General features: G+C 37.1%; 1 protein-coding gene across 7 annotated transcripts in view; it reads right to left on the bottom strand.

Annotated features, from left to right (window-relative positions):
• The window catches only part of UBR3 (ubiquitin protein ligase E3 component n-recognin 3), a 224,976-nt gene that overhangs the window by 190,909 nt on the left and 13,318 nt on the right, over positions 1–20,749 (bottom strand). Inside the window, exon 1 of one of the 7 annotated variants that reach the window (XM_079925169.1) lies at positions 12,085–13,319. The exons of the other annotated variants lie outside the window; for them this stretch is intronic. The gene's annotated coding sequence lies outside the window, so the exon portion shown is untranslated. Of the gene's footprint in view, positions 1–12,084; positions 13,320–20,749 lie in introns of those variants that run through there. 7 annotated transcript variants of the gene reach the window in all.

Genomic DNA, 20,749 nt, shown 5'->3' with positions numbered 1-20,749 from the left:
ACTAAGAGTCTGCATGCCACAACTAAGAAGGCTGCATGCTGCAATGAAGATCCCAAATGCCACAACCAAGACCTGGTGCAGAACGAATGAATGAATAAATAAATAAATAATTTTTTAAAAAAAGAAAAATATACACAACCAAAAAAAATAAAACCAAGTGTTCACATACTACTGAAGTCTGTCTACTCTTAAGACAGAGCTTCCAAACATCAGGTCAATAGATTACAGTGTAGAGACATGGATTTCATCAGTCCTCAGGCTGACAGACCAGGAGGGTCTGGGCAGCCTCCTCAGTTGTCTGTGTGTCCCATCCAAATATCATTTTCATATTTATCATATAATGAAAAAAATTAGAAAGTATTACACCCTAAAGTCCAAATCTTTATTTAAAGGGAAATAGAAACTTAAGAACTTCTTTCAGATGGGGTACACAAAATCTAAGTAAAATCAAAGAAATTTTTTAAATCCTACTCTATTTTAAAATCCTTTAAAGATTAAAAAAAAAAGAATCGGCTCTGTGAAACCTGTGGTGATCTAAGATAATTTAACTGAAGTGCTTACAAGCATGAATGTGAAGGAAAGAAAAAGGATAAAAGGAAAGCCAGAAGAGAAGAAAGGGAAAACATACTGGGGCACAAAGACTAAAGGATACAATGAAAAAGCAGGAAGAGAGAAAAGATTAGATAAAGGAGGGCACAGAAAGCTCTCTTAGACACTTTCTGTGTAGGAAAGAAATTAATTCAAAAAGAGCTACTGGACAGAGAGTGAAGAACATTTGAACGGTGTGCAGTGGGTTCAAGGAGTGACAATTCAACCTGGAACTAAGCTGAAAGAGCAGCAAGAATGGTCTAAGCAACCTAGGGACTGAGTTTACAAGAGTAACTATAAGATACTATAAGATCGACAAACAAAACTGGTTTTTGTATTTCACGCTGAGAAAATAGTGTGGGGAACTAAAGCATCTTACATATTACATGGCAAGTGCTCAATAAAGGCTTGGTGAAACAAAGATTTAATCTAATAGTAGAACTCCAAAAATGATTTCAAGGGAGTCCAATTAAAGGCAAAACAGAAACCCATTTAATGATCCCAGATTTTCAAATATGTTTTTAAGAACCACTATATGCCTGGCACTTAGGCCTTAGGAATAAAGGCCTTGCTCTCATGGAGGTAACTTTCTACTGGAGGAGGGGGGAGGGGGAAGGGAAAGAGGGCAGGGCAGAGGAGAGAGAAACAAAAATATGAAAAATACGCTCTACAAAAATAATATCACAGCATTATTTACAGAACGCAGCCATTAGGTGCCTTTAAATTCGGTTTGTCAGGGAAGGCCTTTCTGAAGAGGTGATATTTGGGCTACAGACCAAATGAAATGAAGGAGCTATGCTAGGCATGCAAAGCTCTGTGGGTAGAACATATTGTCAAGAGGTATGACAAATGCAACTGCATATAATCAGGTACTAAAGACCTCTCCCCAAGCGAACAGAAAAAGGGCTTTTTAGACAACTGGTATGGTTCCAAAAGAAAAATGGCAGGAAGTAATGTGTTTGCATTTGCAGTTCACAGGTCACAGATATTTTCTTCAAGGAATCCAATGGTTTTGAATGAGTAAGAAGGCTAAATATTTCTTAAAGAAACAGGATGTTATGGAAATAAATAGAATGGTCAAATAGAAGTACAGAAACAGTTGATAAAATAATCTCTCCAAATTTAATTTTACCTCAACTTTTTAAAAATTTTTCATTGACATATAACTGACAGAAGATTGCTCAAAAGCTAAGTGTGCAGCTCAATGAAGTGTCACAAACTGAACACACCCATGCAGGCACCAATCAGACCAAGCCACATAATATTACCAGCACTCCAGAAACCCTCCTTGTGATTCCACTGATACCAAATTTAAATGACTAAAAGCAGAGTTCTTGTATGCTGAGAAAAAGAGAGCGGGCAGAATAGGACAGGAGGGAAAGGGATAGGATGAGAAGAACAGAGAAGGGAGGAAAGAAAAACGACCAGAGCATTCTGGTCATCCATTTCCAAATTACTGAGACTTGGTTGGGGGCAGAAAGGCAAGGAGAAGCCAACTCAAATAACTCAACCACACATTTCAAAAATTAGAGAAGCATCTGAAATAAGCTCCCCTAAAAATTAGACTGTGGCATGTACATTACATTCCCAACTTAGCACAAATTACATACAAATACATGATATTGCATATAATTTAAGGTAATTCATAGAGATCTCTGGAGAGTTATGCATCCCAAATTAAAAGCCCCTGAAATAGCGGCTTCCCTGGTGGCGCAGTGGTTAAGAATCCACCTGCCAATGCAGGGGATGTGGGTTCGATCCCTGGCCTGGGAAGATCCCACATGCCGCGGAGTGACTAAGACCATGCACCACAACTACTGAGCCTGCACTCTACAACTCATGCTCTGCAATGAGAAGCCCACGCACCGCAACAAAGAGTAGCCCCTGCTTGCCTCAACTAGAGAAAGCCCATGTGCAGCAACGAAGACCCAACACAGCCAAAAATAAAAACAAATAAATAAATAAATTTATATTAAAAAAAAAGCCCCTGAAATATTCTCTTCTCTTCATTTTACAGATAGGGAAGTATCAGAAACACTAAATGACACACCTAACCAATAAAATTGTTAAAAGACTCCTGAAGATCACAAAAGGCATATCGTAAAGATATATTGTATCTAACTGATCTATGTATTTAATATGACCTCAGAAAAAATATCAGTAAGGAACAAACAAGATGATTCTGAAGTTCCAACAGAAAATTAAGAATAGCTAAGAAAATTCTGTAAAATAAGTGTAATGAAAGTAGAATAGTTTTATCAGGTATTAACTTATTTTGAAGTTAAAATAATCAAAACAGTGTTGTTGGAACTTCCCTGGTGGTCCAGTGGGTAAGACTCCACGCTCCCAATGCAGGGGGCCCAGGTTCGATCCCTGGTCAGGGAACTAGATCCCACATGCATGCTACAACTAAGAGTCCACATGCTGCAACTAAGAAGCCCACATGCCACAACTAAGAAGTCCGCATGCCACAACTAAGATCCCACGTGCCACAACTAAGACCCGGCACAGAATGAATGAATGAATGAATGAATAAATAAATATTTTTTTTAAAAAAAGAAAAAAGTGTTTAAAAAAAGTCTTGTTATCTAGCTTTTAGGGAGCTTACATTCTAGAGAGTAGACGTTAATGATAAATGCAATTAAATAAACTATAAAGTAAACCAAGTGGAAGTTGGGACAGAAATTCACCTATATGTGTACTTACACCATTTCTCTAGATATACATTTCTACATCTTTAATATGTATGACTTGATTAAGGTACAGATTCATCTCATGTCTAAAATTGTTAGATTACATGAATAGTTAAGAAACAAAAGGAAACATTTTAAATTCCATCTATGTAAGTTTAATATTATTTATTGGGGCCTAAAGTACTAGAAAAGTAAAAGTAAAATATTTATGAAAACTAAAAGTTCTAAATTCAATTAGAGAAGGCATATAAGATCAGAAGATTTGAAAGCAAAATTACAGACGTCAATGTATTTAACTTTTAAGATAATAAATAAATTATAAATTGAATGCTTGAAGGCAGAAAGAAAACAATGTGGTAATGGTACATGAAAAGACGTTATCAATGGACAGATTAATTGCTGTGAGTCCACAAACAGAATCAAATATATGTGGAACTTAATTTATGACAAAGGCAGATTTCAAATCTATGAGGAAACATGGCTCATTCAGAGAAATGGTACTGAGATAAATGAATAACCAGCCAGTTTGGGGGTGGCAGGGGAGAATCTCCTCACACCTTACACCATGATAATAAATAAATAAGACCCATATCAAACTTCTACAGATGAAAAATACAACATTAGAAACAAAAAATATATACCTGATGGGATAACAGTAGATTAGACACAAGAAAGAAAAGATCAGTAATTTACTGACAAAGCAATAAGAAACTATACAAAATAAAGCATGGAGACTGAGAAAAAGAACAGAGTCTTTGTGAGGTGTGGGATAATAACAAGCAATATTGTATTATATTGGAATCCCAAAAAGGGGAGAAGGTGAGACAGAACAAACGTGAAGAATGGCCAAAATTTTTCCAAATTTGTTGAAAACCATAAAATCACACATGTAAGAACTTATCAAACCCCAAGCATAAGACACTTTTTTTTAAGCCATACCAAGTCACATCATAATCAAATTGCTGAAATCAGTGACAACAAGCAAATCTTCAAAGCAACCAGAAAACGATCCATTAGGTACAGAGCAACCAAGATACAAAAGATAGCAGACTTTTCATCAGAAATCACACAATCCAGAACACAACGGAGAGACACATTTAAAGTGCTAAAAGAAAACAAATCTGCAAATCCAGAATTCTTAACACAAAATAACTTTCTAAACTGAAGAGAAATAAAAACTTTTCAGAAAAAATTTAGGAAAATTCATTGTCATCACACCTGCACAAAAAATGAAAGTAAGTCTAATAAGCAGCCCTATGATAAGCCCACATTTTGAGAAACTGACCCTCCTATTAACAGCCATGTGGGTGACCCATCTTAGAAGTGGATCCTCCCATCCCAAGAAGCCTTCAGAAGACTGTAACCCCAGCCAAGATCTTGACTACAACCTCTTGAGAGACACTATGCCATAACCACACACCTAAGCCACTTCAGAATCCTTGGCATACAAAAAGTATAAAATAATAAATGTCCGTCATTTTAAGCTGCTCAGTTTGGGAGTGATTCGTTACACAGAAATAGATAACTACTAAAAATACTATCAACCAATCAGACCTAACAGAACACTATACCCTACAACAGCTGGATGCTCATTCCACTGCTCATAAAATGTCTCATTTCATTTTAGATTTTTAAGAAGGAAGCAGATATTATCAACTCAGAATCATATAATTAACTTAAACATACAGATAGTATTTCCAAATAATCATTGTATACATTTATCAACATATACATTGACTACATTGCATAGGATTAGCACAAGACAAATATTTCCAACACATATACCCACTCTCCATGCCCCTCCTGTTATTAAGAACTCAATTGAGGCCTCCTAACATTCATACATTGAAGTCCTAATTCCCAGTGCGACTGTAGTTGGAAACAGGACCTTTGAGAAGGTAATTAAATGAAATCACAGGGTGGGGCCCTAGTCCAATAGGACTGGTGTCCTTATAAGAAGAGAAAGAGACACCAGGTATACAGAGAGAAGGTGGTCATCTGCAGGCCAAGGAGAGAGACCTCGGGAGAAACCAAACCCGCCAGCACCTTGATCCAGCCTCCAGAAATAAATTTCTGTTGTTTAAGCCCCCAAGGCTGTGGTAATATGTTATGGCAGTGAGTAGACTACTACACTCCCTCAATAAGACATGACTGCCTAAACACACAATGGATCCAGTCTTATCACTGGAACTGAAATTAGACCAGACCAGAGATTTATGGCAATACCGACAAGCAGAAAGTATCAAAAAAAGGATATATGGATCTTATCAACTTTGTGGAATTGAAGCATTTTAAACTGACATTACATAAAGTATGCTCTCAGACCACACATTAAACTGGAAATCAGTAACAGACATACATAAAAAAGTTCCCCAAATTTGGAAATTAAATAACACACCTGTGAATAACACATGGACCAAAAACGAAAAAAAATCACATTGGGACAACTTTTTTGAACCTATGATATTTGCAAAGACCAAAAGTTTGATGATATACTGTCCTGACCAGGTAATAAAGTGACGGATATTCTGACTGTACTGTTGGGGAGAGTACAAATTAACATACCAAATATGAGGACTACCAAAAGTATAAATGCACATCCATTTGACCCAATAATCCATGGGAGATTAGAGTCAGGACTGCCTAATTTCTAATCTGGAACTCTTTTCCACCATATCTATGAAGACATTTTCTCAAACCACAGTCAAAGAAAGAATTCTCATATGGTGTCCAAATAAAAGAGATAAGCTGGAAGATGTAGGCTAGCCAAAATAATGAAATATTGTAATTCCCTTAGCTTTCAATGGTTTGAAGAAACAATCAAAGAGAATATCAAAATCAGGGCTAATTCAAAAAATCTGACCCAACGGGAAGTACAGACCGGCATCTGGCCAGGGAGCACAGCCTTGGGACCCACCCAACCAGCGGTGATTAAGAACCCAGCCTGTGACCCCACCCAATCACAGAGTCCAAACAGCTACACCACCCAGCCAGGGAACCCAGTGTGTGACCCTGCACAACCAGAGGTGATTATGGAGCCCAGACAGTGGCCCCACTTGACCATGGATCCAAGCCAGCAGCCCCACCCACCCAGGGAGCCTAACCAGTAGATTCATCCAACTATGGAACCGAGCCAGCAGGCCACTCCAACCTCAAAGCATGGGCAGTGGCCCCACCTCACTAGACATGCTGAAAGCAAATGCTGCCTGCTAGTGTACACTACCAGTTGGCCCACCCAGAATCCCAAATTGGGCTGACTGGAGGTCTCTCCCTGACAAAGTGAACCTAAGAAGACCACTTCCTCAAATGCACAGATGCCAACACAAGGACAGAAGGATCACAAAGAAATCAACTAAACCTGAAACCACCAAAAAAAATTAATAAAGCTCCGATAACTGACCCTGAAGAAATGGAGATCTATGAATTGAACAACAAGGAATTCAAAATAATACTCCTAAAGAAGTTTTGTGAACTATAAGAAAACACAAATAACTGAAAATAGGGTGAAAATACATGAATAAAACAAGTGTAAAAGATACGGAAACCACTTTAAAACATAAACGGAAATCCTAGAGCTGACGAATATAATGACTGAACTAAAAAATTTAACACAAAACTTCAACAGGAGACTTCAACCAAGCAGAAGAAAGAATCAGTGAACTCAAAGACAAGTAAATTGAAATTATCCAGTCAGATGAGCAAAACGAAAAAGAAATGAGAACGAATGAGGAAAGCCAAAAGGACTTACGGGAAAACAAAGAATCAGTATGTGGGGACTTCCCTGGTGGTTGAGTGGGTAGGACTCTGCACTCACAGTGCAGGAGGCCCTGGTTCAATCCCTGGTTGGGGAACTAGATCCTGCATGCATGTAACAATTAAGATTTCACGTGCCACAACTAAGAAGTCGACATGCCACAACTAAGAACTCACATGCTGCAACTAAAAATCCCACATGCCACAACGAATATCCTGTACACTGCAACTAAGACCTGGCGCAGCCATAAATTAAAAATAAATTAATAAGTTTTTTAAAGAATCAATATATGGATTATGGGAATCACAAAAAGAGAAGAGAGAAGGGGATCAAAAGTTTCCTCAAAGATAAAATGGCTGAAAACTTCCCCAATTGGGGAAATAAATGGACATCAAGATTCCTGAGGCCCTGAAGTCCCTAAACAGGTTTAGTCCAAAAAGGGCTCATTGAGACACATTATAACTAAGTTATCAAAAGTCAAAGACAGAGAGAGAAATTTGAAAGCTGCAAGAGGAAAGTGAATCATCACACAAGGGAGCCCCCGTAAGTCTACAAGTGGATTTCTCAACAGAAATCTCACAAGCCAGGAAAAAGTGGGGTGAAATATTCCCCCAGATCCTTTTTTCTTTCTCAGGGTTGCTTTGATTATTTGGGTCTTTTGTGTTTCCATACAAATTGCAAAAGTTTTTTGTTCTAATTCTGTGAAAAATGCCATTGGTAGTCTGATAGGGATTGCATTGAATCTGTAGATTGCTTTGGGTAGTATAGTCATTTTCACAACATTGATTCTTCCAATCCAAGAACATGGTATATTTCTCTATCTTTTTGTCATCTTTGATTTCTTTCATCAGTGTTTTATAGTTTTCTGAGTACAAGCCTTTCACCTCCTTAGGTAGGTTTATTCTTAGGTATTTTATTCTTTTTGTTGCAATGGTAAATGGGATTGTTTCCTTAATTTCTCGTTCTGATCTTTCGTTGTTAGTGTATAGAAATGCAAGAGATTTCTGTGCATTAATTTTGTATCCTGCAACATTCCAAATTCATTGATTAGCTCTAGTAGTTTTCTGGTAGCACCTTTAGGATTTTCTATGTACAGTATCATGTCTTCTGAAAACAATAACAGTTTTACTTCTTCTTTTCCAATTTTATTCCTTTTATTTCTTTTTCTTCTCTGATTGCCGTGGCTAGGACTTCCAAAACTATGTTGAATAAGAGTGGTGAAAAAAAAAAAAAAAGGAGTGGTGAGAGTGGACATCCTTGTCTTGTTCCTGATCTTGGTGGAAATGCTTTCAGTTCTTTAACACTGAGTATGATGTTTGCTGTGGGTTGGTCATATATGGCCTTTATTATGTTGAGGTAAGTTCCCTTTATGCTGATTTTCTGGAGAGTTTTTATCATAAATGGGTATTGAATTTTGTCAAAAGCTTTTCCTACATCTATTGAGATGATCATATAGTTTTTATTCCTTAATTTGTTAACATGGTGTATCACACTGATTGATTTGGGTATACTGAAGAATCCTTGCATCCCTGGGATAAATCCCACTTGATCATGGTGTATGACCTTTTTAATATGTTGTTGGATTCTGTTTGCTAGTATTTTGTTCAGGATTTTTACATCTATGTTCATCAATGATATAGGTCTATAATTTTCTTTTTTTGTGGTATCTTTTTCTGGTTTTGGTATCAGGGTGATGGTGGCTTCGTAGAATGAATTTGGGAGTATTCCTCCCTCTGCAATTTTTTGGAAGAGTTTGAGAAGGTCTGGTGTTAGCCCTTCTCTAAAGGTTTGATAGAATTCACCTATGAAGCCATCTGGTCCTGGACTTCTGTTTCTTGGAAGATTTTTAATTACAGTTCCAGGTTCATTACTTGTGATAGCACCACGTAACACCATACACAAAAATAAACCCCAAATGGATTAAAGACTTAATGTAAGACCAGACACTATAAAACTCTTAAAGGAAAACATAGAAAAAACACTCTTTGACATAAACCACAGCAAGATCTTTTTTGACCCACCTCCTAGAGTAATGAAAATAAAAACAAAAATAAACAAATGGGACCTAATGAAACTTAAAAGCTTTTGCACAGCAAAGGAAACCATAAACAAGATGAAAAGACAACCCTCAGAATGGGAGAAAATATTTGCAAATGAAGCAACTGACAAAGGATTAATCTCCAAAATTTACAAGTAGCTTGTGCAGCTCAATATCAAAACAAACAACCCAATCCAAAAATGGGCAGAAGACCTAAACAGACATTTCTCCAAAGAAGATATACAGATTGCCAACAAACACATGAAAGGATGCTCAACACCACTAATCTTTAGAGAAATGTAAATCAAAACTACAATGAGGTATCACCTCACACCTGTCAGGTGGCCATCATCAAAAAACCTACAAACAATAAAGGCTGGAGAGGGTGTGGAGAAAACGGAACCCTCCTGCACTGTTGGTGGGAATGTAAATTGATACAGCCACTACGGAGAACAGTATAGAGGGTCCTTAAAAAACTAAAAATAGAACTACCATACGACCCAGCAATCCCACTACTGGGCATATACCCTGAGAAAACCATAATTCAAAAAGAGTCATGTATCACAATGTTCATTGCAGCTCTATTTACAATAGCCAGGACATGGAAGCAACCTAAGTGTCCACTGACAACTGAATGGATAAAGAAGATGTGACACATACATACAATGGAATATTACTCAGCCATAAAAAGAAATGAAATTGGGGCTTCCCTAGTGGCGCAGTGGTTGAGAATCTGCCTGCTAATGCAGGGGACACGAGTTCGAGCCCTGATCTGGGAGGATCCCACATGCCGCGGAGCAACTAGGCCCGTGAGCCACAACTACTGAGCCTGTGCGTCTGGAGCCTGTGCTCCGCAACAAGAGAGGCCGTGATAGTGAGAAGCCCGCGCATCACGATGAAGAGTGGCCCCCGCTTGCCACAACTAGAGAAAGCCCTCACACAGAAACGAAGACCCAATACAGCAAAAATAAATTTATAAAAAAAAAAGAAATGAAATTGAGTTATTTGTAGCGAGGTGGATTGACCTAGAGTCTGTCAAACAGAGTGAAGTAAGTCAGAAAGAGGAAAACAAATACCGTATGCTAACACATATACATGGAATCTAAAAAAAAAAAAAAAAAAAAAAAATGGTTCTGAAGAATCTACGGGCAGGATACAAATAAAGATGCAGACGTAGAGAATGGACTTGAGGACACGGAGAAGGGGAAGCTGGGATGAAGTGAGAGAGTGGCATGGACATATATACACTACCAAATGTAAAACAGATAGCCAGTGGGAAGCAGCCGCATAGCGCAGGGAGATCAGCTCGGTGCTTTGTGACCACCTAGAGGGGTGGGATAGGGAGGGTGGGAGGGAGACTCAAGAGGGAGGAGATATGGGGATATATGTATATGTACAGCTGATTCGCTTTGTTATACAGCAGAAACTAACACACCATTGTAAAGCAATTATACTCCAATAAAGATGTTAAAAAAAGAAAAAAGAAAAAAATGACAATGAGGCATCACCTCACATCTGGTAGAATGGCTTTTATTCAAAAAGACATGAAAGAACTAGTATTGAAGAAGATGTGGAGAAGGGAGGACTCTTGTTCACTGTTAGTGGGAATGTAAATTGGTACAGCGTTACGGAAAACAGTATGAGGTTCCTCAAAAAATTAAAAATAGAACTAGCATATGATCCAGCAATCCTCACTTTTCAATCTATTTGAAGGAAATTTAATCACTATCCCCATGTCCACTGTAGCACTGTCACAACAGCAAAGACAAGGAAACAACTCAGTGTCAGCTAAAAGATGATGGATAAAGAAAATGTGATACACATACAATGGAAAAAATCATTCTGCCATAAAAGAGGGAAATCCTGCCATTTGTGACAATATCGATGAACTTAAGGGGCATTATGCTAAGTGAAATAAGTCAGAGAAAGACAAATATTGTATGATCTCACTTGTAAGTGCAATCTAAAATAAGTTGAACTCAGAGAAACAGAGAGTAGAATGGTGGTTGTCAGGGGCTTGGGATGGGGGAAATGGATTGTTGATCACAGTGTACAAACTTCCAGTTGTAAGGTAAATAATCTCTGGCGATCTAATGTACAGCATGGTGACTACAGTTAACAATACTGTATTATAATACTTGAAATTTGCTAAGAAAGTAGATCTTAGTTCTTACCACGAAAAAAAGGTAACCATATGAGGTGATGAATGTGTTAACTAAACCTTACTGTGGTAATCATTTTGTAACATATACATCATGTTACATGTATATAACAATCATCATGTTATATACTTTAAATGTATATAACTTTGTCAATTATACCTCAATAAAGCTAGAGAGGAAAATCTAGGTTGCATGGCCCTTCTAATTAAATGACAATGAGAAATTCTCTTGCTTTAAGAATCTATTATATATAGTATTTTAATACCAGCATTAAGGCTAACCCTTTCTAACCTCTTCCTAATCTCAGTGTTTAATCCCTTAATACTCTCTAGAGCTCTTTTTGGTCTTAAGAAAAAAAAAAAAAACAAAACACTTTCATCACCTTGAAGTTTCAGATTAACTTGAATTCATTTTCTATTAGAAATAAGGTAATATAAAATATCTATCAATAATCTATTTCTTAATGTAGATAGTGGTACATGAGTGTTCCTTCTACTAAAATTCTTTATACTGTATACATACATTTTATACATACTTTCCTGTGTATGTAAATTTGATAACATAAAAAACACTGACTTACTTATACAGATACTCAGAATCTGAGTTAAAACCCCTATTCAGTATTACTCCAAATAAACCTAAGGCAAGGCATCACTTCCCTCTTTCTCAATGAGAAGGGTTAACCTTAATTGCCAGTGTTAAATTTCAGTGTTATAAAAACCTAAACTTCTTTTCTTTTAGAGTACCTAACTGCAAGATGGATAACTGAGCAGATGATAAGAAATATAATTACCAAAACTATGGTAAAACATTAAGTTAATAATCTCAGAGATAAAGAAGAACACCTACCTTAAAGGATTTTTTTCTATTACTGTTTAAAAAATAAACTATATTTCAGGGGATCTTTTGACCAGAATTATTTAATAGGTTCCTCTTTTTCTTTCTTCCTTACTTCATCCTCTGCACATATATATACACACAAACAACACATATAAATTCATGCGGAGTTCAAAGAAACTAAGTTCCGTTATAGAGAAAAAAGAAAAAAGTGTACTTACATTTTAAGAATCAGCACATCTTTGTAACCTACCTGACAAAAATACTCTGCTCGTAGCTTACAATAAACCCTGATCAATGATAGTGAGTCATTTGCTAGACAAAATGGAACGTCGTCAAAAATTGTCTGCCTCTTGCCCAGCTCCAGTCCTCTATGATCTCTGTTCACCAAAACTGTTCCCCTCTCCTGGGTTCCTTATCTCAGCTTCTGGCAGCAACATTTTCTCAGGCATCCGTAAGTAGTTCCTCCCTCTCACCTTTCAAACCAGAATTCAAGTGACTAAGTGATTTTTAGTTATGCTTACACTAGTGTATGATAAGAAAAAAGAAAATATTAAAGCCAAACACACATCTGTTGAAAATTTACATTCTTTCATAGTATTTTGGTTTGGATGAGATCTCAAGTTATTTACTTAAGTTAATAGTTATTCACAGGCTTGCTTATAATTTTAATTAGTTGGTTTAAAGTAGGCATTTTTAGATCCACAAAAATCCACAACTCTATTATAGAAGCCAACATTTTTTTCTTAAAGGGCCAGATAGTAATATTTTAGGCTTTGAGAGTCATACAGTTTCTGTCAGTACTCAACTCTGCCTTTGTGAAGTGAAAGCAGCCATAAACAATGTAACTAAATGAATGCGGTGTGTTCAAAAAAACTTTTTTACAAAAACAAGCAGCCAATTCCTGGGAAGTAGTTCGCCAACTCCATATACTAGAGGAATCCAAAGGATATATAGCCATGGAATAGAAAAATGCAAGTCTACCTATTCATTAATCAAATTAATCCATAATCCACTGATCTGTTAGTCAATGAGGCCAGTGCTCTTAGATTATGAAAGTATTTAAAATACAGTGATCTCAATCACTGCTTAAAAAGTCTAAGATACATCTCAACTACAAAATGAAGGGCTGATAGTAAATGATCTCTAGGGTACATTCTAGCATTAAAATACTACATGTGCATTTAAAAACAGGCAGCCTGGGGACTTGCCTGGTGGTCCAGTGGGTGAGACTCTGCACTCCCAATGCAGGGGAACTGGGTTTGATCCCTGGTCGGGGAACTAGGTCCCGCATGCATGCTGCAAATAAGAGTCTGCATGCCACAACTAAAAAATTCCCACATGCCACAACAAAGATCCCGAGTGCCGCAACTAAGACCCGGTGCAGCCAAAATAAACAAACAAATAAATACATAAATAAATATTTTTAAAAATAATAATAATATAAAAAATAGGCAGTCTAGCCTCTTCAATAAGTGGTGCTGGGAAAACTGGACAACTACATGTAAAAGAATGAAATTACAACACTCCCTAACACCATACACAAAAATAAACTCAAAATGGATTAAAGACCTAAATGTAAAACCAGACACTATAAAACTCTTAGAGGAAAACATAGGCAGAACACTCCATGACATAAATCACAGCAAGACCCTTTTTGACCCACCTCCTAGAGAAATGGAAATAAAAATAAACAAATGGGACCTAATGAAACTTAAAAGCTTTTGCACAGCAAAGGAAACCATAAACAAGACGAAAAGACAACCCTCAGAATGGGAGAAAATATTTGCAAACCAAGCAACTGACAAAGGATTAATCTCAAAAATATACAAGCAGCTCATGCAGCTAACTATCAAAAAAACAAACAACCTAATCCAAAAATGGGCAGAAGACCTAAATAGTCATTTCTTCCAAGAAGATATACAGATTGCCAACAAACACATGAAAGAATGCTCAACATCACTAATCATTAGAGAAATGCAACTCAAAACTACAATGAGGTATCACCTCACACTGGTCAGAATGGCCATCAACAAAAAATCTACAAACAATAAATGCTGCAGAGGGTGTGGAGAAAAGAGAGCCCTCTTGCACTGTTGGTGGGAATGTAAATTGATAAACCACTATGGAGAACAGTATGGCGGTTCCTTTGAAAACTAAAAATAGAACTACCACACGACCCAGCAGTCCCACTACTGGGCATACACCCTGAGAAAACCATAATTCAAAAAGAGTCATGTATCACAATGTTCATTGCAGCTCTATTTACAATAGCCAGGACATGGAAGCAATCTAAGTGTCCATCGACAGATGAATGGATAAAGAAAATGTGGCACATATATACAATGTCATATTACTCAGCCATAAAAAGAAATGGAATTGAGCTATTTGTAGTGAGGTGGATGGACCCAGAGACTGTCATACAGAGTGAAGTCAGAAAGAGAAAAACAAATACCATATGCTAACACATATGTATAGAATCTAAAAAAATTGGTTCTGAAGAACCTAGGGGCAGGACACGAATAAAGACACAAACATAGAGAATGGACTTGAGGACACGGGGAGGGGGAAGGGTAAGCTGGGACGAAGTGAGAGAGTGGCATGGACATATATACACTACCAAATGTAAAAGAGATAGCTAGTGGGAAGCAGCCACATAGCACAGGGAGATCAGCTCGCTGCTTTGTGTCCACCTCGAGGGGTGGGATAGGGAGGGTGGGAGGGAGACGCAAGAGGGAGGGGATATGGGGCTATATATATACGCATAGCTGATTCACTTTGTTATACAGCAGAAACTAACACACCATTGTAAAGCAATTATACTCCAATAGATATTAAAAAATAATAATAAAAAAATTTAAAAATTAAAAAAATAGGCAGTCTAAGGCCTAAAGAGATTAAAACACATTGCCCTCTAACTATAATTAATTACCAGGAAAAAAATAACTATGGAAGGCAAATTATAGGGAATATGAGCACCTCTGAAAAGGTGTTTATTTATTTATTTGTTTGTTTGTTTTTGGCTGCACTGGGTCTTCACTGCTGCACTCAGATTTCTCTAGTTGCAGTGAGTGGGGGCTACTCTTCATTGCGGTGCACGGGCCTCTCATTGCGGTGGCTTCTCTTGTTGTGGAGCACAGGCTCTAGGTGCATGGGCTTCAGTAGTTGTGGCACGCGGTCTCTAGAGCACAGGCTCAGTAGTTGTGGCACACAGGCTTAGTTGCTCTGCGGCATGTGGGATCTTCCTGGACCAGGGCTCAAACCCACATTCCCCGCATTGGCAGGAGGATTCTTAACCGCTGCGCCACCAGGGAAGTCCCTGAAAAGATGTTTTAACGCAGATGGTTAATCAGTAAGCAAAAGAGTGGTTCACATTTCAAACCAAGATTTATTCAACAGACTCCAACTCAAAAGACCTGGATCCCAGCTATGCCAATTACTATTCATTGAGTAAGACTCACTCTTACTCCAATTAATTACTCCGCCGTGAAATGAGGACAATAATATCTACCTCAGAAATTATCATGAGGAGGAGAAGGGTAAAAAAAAATCTAATAAAAATAGAGAACAACAAAGCTGGTGTATGTTAATAAAACCATATCAAGAATTAAAATAAATGTGAACAGTCTAAGCATGCCAATTAAAAGACAGAGATTATCAGAGTGATTTGCAAAAAGCAAAATCCAAATATATCGTCTATACAAGAAATGCACTTTCTTTGAGATATTATTGACATATAACATTATATTAGTTTCAGGAGTTCAGTATAACGATTAGGTATTTGTGTATATTGTGAAATGATCACCAATAAGCTACTTAACGAAATGCACTTTAAATATAAATATACAAAGATATATTTAAGTTAAAAGTAAAGGGAAGGAAAGATATATACCATGCAAATTCTATCTAACTTATGAACGTCAGACCAACCTTATAAATGACAAGTTCAAAGTGCCTAACTTAAATATGAAGAAACCTGACATTACATGTCTTCAGGAAAATCCAGCAGTGAACACAGATGAGGGTAAACGTCTAACAGGTTGTGGGCCCTCTTCTCTAAAAGCAAAAGGTACTCTTCCAAAGTTAAAGCAAAATCCAACAGATTTTCTGAGAGCACATATACAGAAAAAAGTCCACTTAGGCGACTGGTAAATATAGCTATGAGAATACCGCATATAATACTGTACTACAAATATGTGCATAATTAGAGATAAGCATCCCATTTAAAAACATATTCTCTGAAAAAGATGGGTAATATCATTTTTTCCTCAGTTTTTTACAAGCAAAGTACTATTTAACTCAAAAGTAAAAAACATTATAATGATACTATTCTTTACTCCAAAAGTATACTTTATTAATAAGAGTTAATTAAATAAAACCTGTTATCAGAATAAAGGCTTTTTAAAATTTTGCATGTCAGTGTTTTTGTACCTCAGCCCAAGATAGAGTAACAAATACTGGATTTATTCCCTCATCCAAAAACAACCAAAAAAGCAGATAAAATACATATAAATAGTGGTTTTCCAGACACTGAACGTCAGGCAGTGAAAGACAATGATCTCTAACAGATGGGAAGCAAATGAAATGAGCCCCTTCAAATGTCACATCTTACTGCCTTGAGGGTTTCAAGGCCACAACCCGAGGAAGGAGAACCAAATGGAGCCAGGCAAGCTTCCTGAGTTAAGGGAGGAGGCAGAACTGAGAGTCTAGGAAAATCAATGCCACTAAAGTCAACAGGACAGAGTTCCAGACAGAAAAGAATTCCACAGGGAAATAATTCCAGAAATCTATACAGGGAATCCCTGAGTATTCACCAGAGTATAGATCAGCACATAAATATGAGAAAACTACCCAAGGTCAGGAAAAAAAAAAAAATTTTTTTAATTGAAAAATTAGAACACAGCACATGTTCACATATAGAACCTAGAACAGTCATTTCCATCAGCCAGCCTGCAAAAACTCATAATTCATGAGATATTACGTACTTTCCTTGGTAATGGGGAAGGTGTTTCCTTGGTAATGGGAAATAATTAGCCCTAGACTGAGCAATTCTCCTGACCCACCTAACAAACCATAAAGCAAAACTTGAAACAACCAAACTGTTTCCAAAAAATTAACTACATGCCAAAACAAAGTTCAAAAATATTCGTAAATAGAAAAAATATCAAGCACCTAAAAAGGTAAAATTCACAATGGCAGGCATCCAATGTCTGGAGTATAAAGAAGCAGAAAAAAACAATCTATGATGAGGAGAACAATCAATCAAAAATGATCCAAAATTAACACAGATGTTAGATTTGCAGAAATAAACATTAAAAGTTATTATAATGGCATTCCATATGTTCAAAAGTTAAGTAAAGATATGGAAGATATTAAAAAGTTGAACTTCTAGGGATTAAACTACAATGTCTGAGATAAAAAATACAATGGATTGGATTAACAGATTAGACAGGGAAGAAGAAAAGATTAGTGAACCTAAAGACATAGAAAGAGAAACTAGCAAAAACAAAAGACAAGAAAAAAGCAGACTGCCAAAAATGAAAAGAACAGTAGTGAGCTATGCTTCAAGCAGCTTAATATGCATGTAACTAGAGTCCCCAAAAGTAGAGGAAGGTAGAAAAACATATAAAGAAATAATGCTCAGGGACTTCCCTGGCAGTCCAGTGGTGAAGACTCCACATTTCCACTGCAGGGGGCACAGTTTCGATCCCTGGTTGGGGAACTAAGGTCCTGCATGCTGCGCAGCATGGCCAAATAAATAAATAAAATAATGTTCAAAATTTTTTCCAAATTTGATTAAAATAATAAACCCAAAGTCCAAGAAGCTCAACAAGCCCAAGCACAAAAAACATGAACAAAAAAAAACAACCCTACACTGAGACATCATAATCAAACTACTCAAACGCAGGGATAAAGAGAAAATGTGAAAAGCAGCCACAGAAGAAGACAGGTCAGAGAAGCCAAAAAAAAAAAAAGGATGACAGCAGATTTCTCCTTGGAAACAATGCAAGTAAGAAGACACTAGTGGGCTTCCCTGGTGGCGCAGTGGTTAAGAATCCGCTTGCCAACGCAGGGGACACAGGTTGGAGCCCTGGTCCGGGAAGATCCCACATGCTGTGGAGCAACTAAGCCCACGAGTCACAACTACTGAGCCCACATGCCACAACTACTGAGCCTGTGCGCCGCGAGCCCATGCTCTGCAACAAGAGGAAGCCACCGCCATGAGAAGACCGCAACCGCAATCAAGAGTAGCCCCCGCTCGCCGCAACTAGAGAAAGCCTGCATGCAGCAACGAAGATCCAATGCAGCCAAAAATAAATAAAATTTTTTTTTAAAAAGACACTAGTATATCATAAAGTACTAGAATCCTTAGAATCTTTCAAAAACAAAGGCAAAAAAAAGCAAAATAAAGACATTTCCAGACATACCAAAAAAAAAGAAAAAAGAATCCATCACTAGCAAACCTGCACTATAAGATATACTAAAGGAAGTTATTCACGCATAAGATGGAAACATGGACCTACACAAAGGAACAAAACACTGGAAATTGTAACTAGATGAGTATGATTTTTTTATTATCATTTAAATCACTATTAGAAATTGATTTTTTTTAATTAATTAATTTATTTATTTTTTTGCAGTACACGGGCCTCTCACTGCTGTGGCCTCTCCCGTTGCAGAGCACAGGCTCTGGACGCGCAGGCTCAGCGGCCATGGCTCACGGGCCTAGCCGCTCTGCGGCATGTGGGATCTTCCCAGACCAGGGCACGAACCTGTGTCCCCTGCATCGGCAGGTGGACTCTCAACCACTGTGCCACCAGGGAAGCCCAGAAATTGATTGTTTAAATAAAAACAACAATGTATTCATGAGTTTATGATATATGTGAAAATAAAATGTATGACAACAGTAAGATAAAAGCTGGGAGAGGAAAAACAGAAACAAACTATTAAAAGATTCTTATACTATACATAAAGTAGTATAACATAACTGAAGGTAGACTGTGATAAGTTAAAGATACACTGTACACTATAAACCATAAGGCAATCAATAAAATAACAATGACAAGCTAATCAACAAACAAAGGAGATAAATGGAAACATAAAAAATAATTTAAAAGAAGGCAAAAAGGAGGAAAAAAGCAAACAAAGGGTAGATGGGATAAATAGGAAATAAACAGCAAGATGATACACTTAAATCTAACCATATCAATAAGCATATCAAATGTAGTTGAAATACCACTGTCAGAGATTATCAAATTGGATAAAAAAAGATAGGCCCAACAAGATCAACTGCCTACAAGAAAAGGACTTTAAATAAAAAGACACAAATAGTTCAAAAGAAAAACATTCTTTGTTTTTGGGGTTTTGGTTTTTGAGTTTTTTTGGCGACGCCACACAGTTTGCGTCATCTTAGTCTCCTGACCAGGATCGAACCCACGTCCCTGCAGTGGAAGCTCAGAGTCCTAACTACTGGAGCACCAGGGAATTCCCAAGAAAAAATATTTTTAAAAATAGATACCATCCGTGGAGAAACTGTCTTCCACAAAACTATCCCTAGTGCCAAAAAGGTTGGGGACCGGCGATACAGAGGACATATCACTGAAATTGAGAACCACATGGGAAAAAAAAAAAGAAACAGAAAAATCAATAAAATCAAAAGCTGGTTGCTTAAAAAGAGCAACAAAAGTGACACAGGAATGAAAAAGATGATATCATTATATATTCTACAGACACTGATAGAACAATAAAATATTACAAGCAACCTTTTGCCCCTAAATTCAACAACTTAAATCAAATGGTCAAATTCCTTGAAAGATTGAAACTGCCAAAGCTCACACAAAAACATAACCTGAATAAGTAGTATACCATTAAAGGAATTGAATTGTACTTAAAAACCTTCCAACAATAAATACTCCAAACTTAGATTGCTTCACTGCCAGTCTCTGCCCAACATTTAAGGGAGAAATATATTATATTCTACACAAAATCTTAAAAAAATTCAGAAGAGGTGGGAACCCTTCCAAACTCATTTCAGGAAAGTAGCTTTACCCTAATACCAAAATTAGACAAAGATATTAAAAAAGAAAACTATAGTTCAATAACCCTCTTGAACATAGATACAAAAATCCTCATATCAAAATACTAGCAACTCGAATCCAGCAATATATAAAAAGGGTAATACATCATGACCAAGTAGAGTTTACCCCAGGATGCAAGACTGGTTCAATACTCAAAAAATTACTTAATGTAATTCACCATATGTACAGATTAAAAAGAAAAATCACACAATTACCTCAGTAGATGCAGAAAAAACATTTGACAAAATCCAGCAACCCACTGCTGATAATTCGGGGAAAAAAAAACAAAACCTCTCAGCAAACTAGGAATAGAAATTACTCAATTGGATAAAGAGCATCTACAAAAAACCTACAGCTAATATCAGACTTAATGATAAAAGACTTATTTTCCCCTAGCATCAGGAACACGACAAGGATATACACATTCACCACTTCTGCTCAACACTGTACTGGAGGTTGTGCCCCATGCAATCAGGAAGGGAGGGAGGAAGTAGAGAGAGAGAGAGAGAGAAAGAAAGAGAGAAAAGAAAGAAAGAAAAAGAAAGAAAGAAAGAAAGGAAGGAAGGAAGAAAGAAAGGAAGGAAGGAAGGAAGGAAGGA

This window comes from Stenella coeruleoalba (assembly GCF_951394435.1).
Source record: "Stenella coeruleoalba genome assembly, chromosome: 6".
NCBI lineage: Eukaryota > Metazoa > Chordata > Mammalia > Artiodactyla > Delphinidae > Stenella > Stenella coeruleoalba.
Note: the sequence above shows the minus strand (reverse complement) of the source record. Positions and strands in the feature narration are given on the sequence as shown.